The sequence below is a fragment of the Cucurbita pepo genome, unplaced genomic scaffold (assembly GCF_002806865.2).
Source record: "Cucurbita pepo subsp. pepo cultivar mu-cu-16 unplaced genomic scaffold, ASM280686v2 Cp4.1_scaffold000262, whole genome shotgun sequence".
NCBI classification, from domain to species: Eukaryota; Viridiplantae; Streptophyta; class Magnoliopsida; order Cucurbitales; family Cucurbitaceae; genus Cucurbita; species Cucurbita pepo.
Window position 1 is genome coordinate 1 of NW_019646510.1, and position 7,659 is coordinate 7,659.

Consider the following 7,659-nt stretch of genomic DNA (forward strand, 5'->3'; position numbering starts at 1 on the left):
GTTATTTAAACGATTCAACTGAAGAGAAATAAAACATCGAGGCTTCAGCGAATCTCTCTCCCTCTCTCATTTTACTTCTGCTATTTTTTCTTTCAAAGAAACCTTCGGCCAATTTTTCGTCCACATTTTCCTCCGGATTGCCAGAGTCAACAAGTGGTATCAGAGCCTCGTTGAAGCGATCGGTAGTATACCATTACAGAAGAGCCAATCTCATCAACAATCAAGTTGAATAGCTCAAGTAGTTAGAGAGTCGACCTAACAACACACAGGTCTTAGGTTCGAGTTGAAGAAAATGCAAAGCATGAAAACACACACATCGTGGGGTGGGGTTCCATCTCAGGCAGGCTCACTCACTCATCCACGCCGTCGCCATGTGCCAACATCTCCCTCGTCGAGAAGAATACCGCTTCAGCTGTCGATAGCCACTGGCCCTCCTCCAGCTCCAAAGGGGTGACCAGAAGATTGCTACGTAACGTCGAGCAGCGGGAGAAGCCACGGGCGCACGCGCGCGAAAATTTTTGTTTTGTAATTAGTTTTTCTAATTTTTGTAGCCACTTTTCTATTTTTGTTTTGTAATTAGTTTTTCAAATTTTTGATCTACTTCCTCTCAGGCGGCGCAATCAACTTGGGTGAAGTCTTAGCCACTTTTCTATTTTTGTAATTAGTTTTTTCTATTTTTGTAAATTAGATTTGTTATTTAAACGATTCAACTGAAGAGAAATAAAACATCGAGTGTTCAACAAATCTTAGCGAATCTCTCTCCCTCTCTCCTTTTACTTCCGCTATTTTTTCTTTCGAAGAAACCTTCGGCCAATTTTTCGTCGACATTTTCCTCCGGATTGCCAGAGTCAACACAATGTCCCATCCTTCTTTTTCTGAAATAGTATGGGGGCTCCGTAAGGTACTTTTGCCAGGCGGATGAATCTTGCCGTCAACAACTCATCTAGTTGTTTCCTTAATTCGGCTAGCTCAGGGGGAGCCATCCGGTATGCGTTCTTCGCTGAGGGTTTAACCTTGAGAAGGAGTTCAATTTCGTGATCAATGCCTCGACGGGGTGGTAATGTTTGTGGTAGGCTCTCTAGCATTATGTCAGCATAACTTGTTTAGTATCTCCTTGATTTCATCTGGGATAGTTTCCTCAGTGGTCACTTCTTTCATCATTGGTATAGCCATAAATGTAGGTTCCTCTCGTGCGAGTCCTCTTTTCAATTGTATGGTCGAGATCATTCTAAGATTACCTGGCTGCTTGATGCTTGCAGGTATTACTGTGGGATTGCGGTCGGTGATCACCAAGCACTTCACCAGTGGCATTGGGTAACTTTGTGTTCTAGAAGGAACTCCATCTCAAGTACCACGTCAAAGTCATCCATGCAAACTTCGACAAGGTCCAGCTCTCCTGTCCAAGCCCCTAATTTGAAACGGACACTTTTGGAAACTCCCACAATAGTCAAGGCCTCAAAGTTGACACCTTTCATTCTTCCAGGGTCTTTTCCTATGGTGAGTCCCAATCTTCGGGCTTCTTATCGGCGATGAAGTTGTGAGTCACTCCTGAGTCTATCAAAGTGCTCTTGCTCGGTCGAGAGTTTATTGTCGCATCCACAAACATGAGCCCTTTCTCTATTATCTCCTTTGGGTCGACCTTCCGTTAGAGGGCTGACAAGAATTTGAGCGCGTCCATTTGGGGGTTGTCTTGATCTTCCTTCTTGTCTAGCATAGTCTCGACTCTTGTGTCGTTGCTCTCTTGAATGGACACTTGGAGTGCAGTGAGAGAGGCCCGATGAGGACAGTAGGACACTTTGTGGGGGCCTTTACACAATATGCATTGTAAAGGTGTCGTCGGGTGGTTCCTTTGAAGGTAAGGTCCTCGAGATGTCCCCGCTTGGTTGTTCTGAGGAGGTCTATCTGTCCACCCGCTTGGTCTGTCTTACCTCTGTTTGGCCTGTTGGGGCTTCCATTTCGATAACCTGGCGGCTTATATGTTTTGCCCCCAGTGTTTGGGGCCTGTGTTGTTTTTCTTTGGTAACTCGCCTTGTTCCCATTGTTTGGGAGTCTCTCGGTGCTAGCAATTGCGGTAACTATGTCTTGGACCTTTTTCTCGTGTACTTTTGTTTTGGCCCACGGTTGTAACCCATTTATAAAGAAGAACACCTTGTCCTTCTCTGATGTGCCCTTGATATCTAGCTTCAGGGTCGAAAATTGTCTGACGTAGTCCCTTATGCTTCCAGTTTGCTTTAGGGCTATTAGTTTTTCCATTGCTAGATGGTCTACGTTTTCAGGGAGGAACTGGTCCCTCAACTCTCTCTTGAGGTCTTCCCACGAGTCTATGGTGCACAATCCATTCTCAATGTCTTGTACCTTCGTACGCCACCAAAGTTTGGCGTCGTCTATGAGATACATCGAGGCTACTGTCACCTTTATGTCGTCGGTACAAGCCAGTGTGGCTTTGAAGTACTGTTCGACATCAAAGATGAAGTTCTCCAACTCTTTGGCATCCCGGTTCCCTTTGAAAGGTTTAGGGTCTGGAAACTTCAGTTTGTTGGATCCTGTATTAGTTTGCCCAGCCGAGACGTTCTCCACGGCTTTCATGGTCACCTCGATTCGGGTTCTCATGGCAAACATCTTTTCTTGGATGTCATCGATCGTTGTTCTGAATTCGTCAGCTAATCCATTGAACAAACTCATCATTGTATTTTGTAGCACGTCGAACTCTTCGCCACGTCCCTCCTTGTGCACGACAGAGCTATCGGGGCTACCAGGCGGTCTTGCGCTACTCGTAGGAGTAACTTTTTCTTCGAGTGAGGTCACTCGAAACATCAGTTCTGCGATTGGCAACCCATCCAGGCGGTTACCCATTGCATCGATCTCTACGACTTTTCCACTCAATTTTTTCACCCGTGCTTCCAGGAAGCGGATGGTGTCAGGGACTTCTTTGAGGAACAGCATTTCCTTCTCTATTAAAGTAAGCCGGTCGGCTTGTGATTTAGGTGTTGACTTTTTCGTCGACATGTTTTTAGTCTTTGCTATTTCACGGAGCTTACAAAGCTCTGATACCACTTGTCACAATCGCACTTTTAATGGCAGCAAATTTCCNGTCTGGGAACTTGTAGATCAACTAGATGGGGTAAAAGCTATTGGTTGCAAATGGATCTATAAGAGGAAACGAGACCAAACCGTTGATGGAGCTGAAAGAGACGTTATATTAGCAAGCAAGAGAGAAATAACAACGGCTTACAGTATATAACCTTGGGTAGTGAGAAGTTGACAACTAGTCGTATCCCCCTATAGTACATTCTAAGGCATTTCATGTTTGACAGGCCTAGACATGATATTTAACTTCATACTTCCTAGAAATACAAAAGTAAAACACTAGAATATGAAAAGACATGAAGGGTTGGGTTTGTCATGGGCATGGGCCCATGGGCAACATGCCTTGGACGAGCATGACCGTGACATGGGGCGGCATGATCGAGGCAACGATGGGTGCACGCACATGCCTGGAACGGTCGACGGGGCCCGCACGGGCACGTCGATGAGAAGAAATGCGATGGGCGTGAGCGTGCGAGTGGGAGAGATTGCCATTTGTAAAGAAAGGAAGAAAAGAACGGGGAGAAAGTGAAATAACGAGCAAATAAAAAAGGGGTGCCACACGAGGACTTCCCAAGTGGTCACCCAACTTGGTACTACCCTCGTGCAAACACGCTTACCTGCAGAGTTTTGATGGGATTTGGTGCATTAGTACTAGTATGATCGCAACCGACATGCAATGCACACAAATTACATTTAACGCATGCGGGGCAGCATGATCAAGGCGACGATGGGTGCACGCACGTGTTCGGAACAAATAATTGACCTAGATCGAACCCGAACCCTTTTAGNGTCCTCGAGATGTCCCCGCTTGGTTGTTCTGAGGAGGTCTATCTGTCCACCCGCTTGGTCTGTCTTACCTCTGTTTGGCCTGTTGGGGCTNATTAGAATCAAATAATTGAAATGGGGACATATAAAGTTTTTAATTGTATCATTAATACCCTTCAATTTTTTTAAAAAGTTTGAAAATACTATTGTACATACGAAATTTAAAAGTAACATTAATACTTTAAACCGTTTATAATAAATAAAAAATATATTATTTATTTATTATTTTTTTAAANCAGTGTTTGGGGCCTGTGTTGTTTTTCTTTGGTAACTCGCCTTGTTCCCATTGTTTGGGAGTCTCTCGGTGCTAGCAATTGCGGTAACTATGTCTTGGACCTTTTTCTCGTGTACTTTTGTTTTGGCCCACGGTTGTAACCCATTTATAAAGAAGAACACCTTGTCCTTCTCTGATGTGCCCTTGATATCTAGCTTCAGGGTCGAAAATTGTCTGACGTAGTCCCTTATGCTTCCAGTTTGCTTTAGGGCTATTAGTTTTTCCATTGCTAGATGGTCTACGTTTTCAGGGAGGAACTGGTCCCTCAACTCTCTCTTGAGGTCTTCCCACGAGTCTATGGTGCACAATCCATTCTCAATGTCTTGTACCTTCGTACGCCACCAAAGTTTGGCGTCGTCTATGAGATAATAAAAAACTTAAAGGGAAGATCGAAAGGGAAAGCCCAAAGAAGATAATATAGGTGAACTTGAGCCGTTACAAATAGTATCAGAGCTTGATACCGGGCAATGTGTCAGCGAGGGGGCTGAACCCCGAAGAGGAGTGGACACGAGGCGGTGTGCCAGTAAGGATGTTGGGCCCCGAAGGAGGGTGGATTGGGGGGGGAGGGTCTCATATCGAATTGAGAAGGGAACAAGTGCTAGCGAGGACGCTGGGCCCGAAGGGGGTGGATGTTGAGATCCCACATGAGTTGGGGACGAGAATGAAAGATTCTTTAAATGTTGTGGAAACAGGAGAACGAAACATTCTTTATAACGGTTTGGAAACCTCTCTCTAGCAGACACGTTTTAAATACCTTGAGGGCAAGCTAGTAACGAAAAATACAAAGACGACAATATCAACTAGCAATAGGCTTAGATCGTTACACTCTATATGCTATGTTCTTACTGCATCTCCATCGTATAACATTTAAATGTCCAATAAGAATTATTATTAAATTTATTATGATTTTATACATTTTTCTAATAGAAACTATATTAAAAAGTGATTTTTTTTGTTTTAGTAAAAACTTATTTGAAAAGAAGTTCCTTGTCTAAATTTGATCTGCATGAGTAATCTTCTGTCTAATCACATATAAAAAGAAAAAAAATGGAGGATTTCTCAGCCGATCTCCATGGAGAATCCTCTCGCTAATACCCGCAAAAATAATTAGAGGATTTTGCACCCCATCTCCATGGAAAATAATCTCTTTGATCCCTACCAAAACAAACGAAGGATTTTGCAAGAATAAAAAAAATAACAAAAATCGAGAAAGCTTCCTTACCACCGGCATTATAGACATCTCTAGAAACAATAAACAATGAGTGAAAATGTTATCCAATGATTGATACATCTCATCAGTTACGGCAAGAATAGGAGTATTGAAACGTCTTAAACATATAATTCCACTTTTGTCTTCCATTACACTATTTATCAACTATAAAAGTGAAATAAACCAAGCACAAATGTGTTTATATCTCTCTCATTTCAATAAAAATGAGTTTATTTTCAACCCGTGCGCTTTCTCTCTTAATTTCATTGTTCTTCGCTAACCAATTTACTACCGTCCAAGGATCAATCTTCCAAAACCCAAAGATTATGGTCAAGATAACAAATGCTTTGAAAGTTCAAAATCAACTCACTGTTCACTGCAAATCAAGCGATGATGACTTGGGAGTCCACAAGCTAACACCTTGGGCCCGCTACGACTTCAGCTTTCACCCAAACTTATGGGGCTCAACATTGTTTTACTGTTCCTTCCAATGGCCTGGCTCGTCTTATTACTTCGATATATACAAAGATAAGAGAGATAGAAAGAATTGCGAAAATGTTCTTTGTTCGTGGTTTGTGAGTGAGCAAAATGTGTGTATGTTCAACTATAAAACCAATCATTATGATATTTGCTATAAGTGGTAAGGTTGGATTTTAATTTTGAAATAAATTAATGTTTTGTTATGTTGTTCTTGTGGGTACTTTTGTTTTTTTGTTTTTGTTTTTTGTTTTGTTTTGTTTTGTTTTTTTTTTTTTTTTTTTTTTTGAAGCTAGATATGATTATAGTATAAGTGAACTATAAACTACGACATGAATTATGATATTAAGAATTGTTAACTTATTTTGGTCGTGATTGATTATCGAAACAAGTATATGAGATAAAATATTGCATTTGAAGGATTTTGGCCTGTAGTAATAGTACGGTCGAGTCTTAGAACGTAGCCTAGATTAGAGGCAAGTCGGTTAGAGTTGCTATCGAGTAAACATATACATATACAGGTTACATGTATGATTGAACAAATCTTAGCTTCTGCATAAATTATGTTCGATGAGTGGAAAAGAACCTTGTGTAAGGTTTAACGAAACCACAAAGTCAGTACAAACATTCCATTTATTTTTCCTAACTTTGAGAGAAATTAACAGAAAACGTTTCGAATTATATAAGGAAAGGATAATACAAAGATATGATATAAAAGACGCTTTAAAATGTGTCATATACGATAAGGTAATAATATAAACATTTACATTAAGAAATGATATTAGAGTTGGAAAATACGAACATACCATATTAAGTCATGTTGCAACCTATCATAGATGGTAAAATAACAATTTAAAGGTTTATTACTTTCTTAAAAATAAATTAAAAAACAAGAAACTATAACTTTAGGATTATGTACGGAACTCTTACGAATAAATATGATTTGAGGAGCCGAGTGATGAGATATGATGACCAGATAAAGTCCGGTTGGGCTAGTCCCGAGAAACTATAAAAATTAGACTAGGTGAAGGACCCTTACCGACATAATATAAAATCAACTTCCATATCATACTTTTACTTTTTCAATTCAAAATTTTAGAGAACAATAACACGTTCAGTTAAAAGAAATAACCCATTATCAACCCCATTTTATTTTTATTATAAACAATAAATGAGAATGTGTTACCAAATTGGTCCATAATTACCTTCCTTTATGACAAGAATACAAAAGATCCAAACTCACCTTTGTTCATAGCTTTAAAATTAAAAGTCCATACAATTGGTAAGTACGTGATATGTGGTCACTCATTCCAATATAACAATAGTATATTTCTATCGTTTGGATACATGGGAGCCGTCAACAACTAAAACTAATTTTGCAAGTATAAATTGTAACAAACCAAGTCGGGTCCAATACTTTAAGCTTCAGCCTTCCACTTTAGGGTTTTCTTTTTATTCTTTCAACACTGTCCCTACTTTCGATCTTGCTCATCCGCAAGCTGCCTCCTGCCAGCGCTCGCTGCTTACAGTTGCGCGCTACTCCTGCTCTCAGGCTCAGTCACACGACCAACCAACCAATCATAGTAACTAGTCATACGACCTATTTCGGAAATAGAGAGTTGGGTTGAGTTGGACTACCAAACAATTTGGGGTTACTTGGATTACCAATCTAACCAACTTGAATATGGAGTTGGTCTAAAAGGCCCAGTTGGGCTCATCTACATCCCTAATATCCCTAATATTAAGGGTCTTCCTACAAAATAAATGTAGCCCACAAAAATTAGAA

General features: G+C 40.6%; 1 pseudogene; it reads right to left on the reverse strand.

Annotated features, from left to right (window-relative positions):
• Positions 1 to 3,636: 3,636 nt before the first annotated feature.
• On the reverse strand, positions 3,637 to 3,755 carry LOC111784692 (annotated as a pseudogene).
• Between the last annotated feature and the right edge of the window lie 3,904 nt (positions 3,756 to 7,659).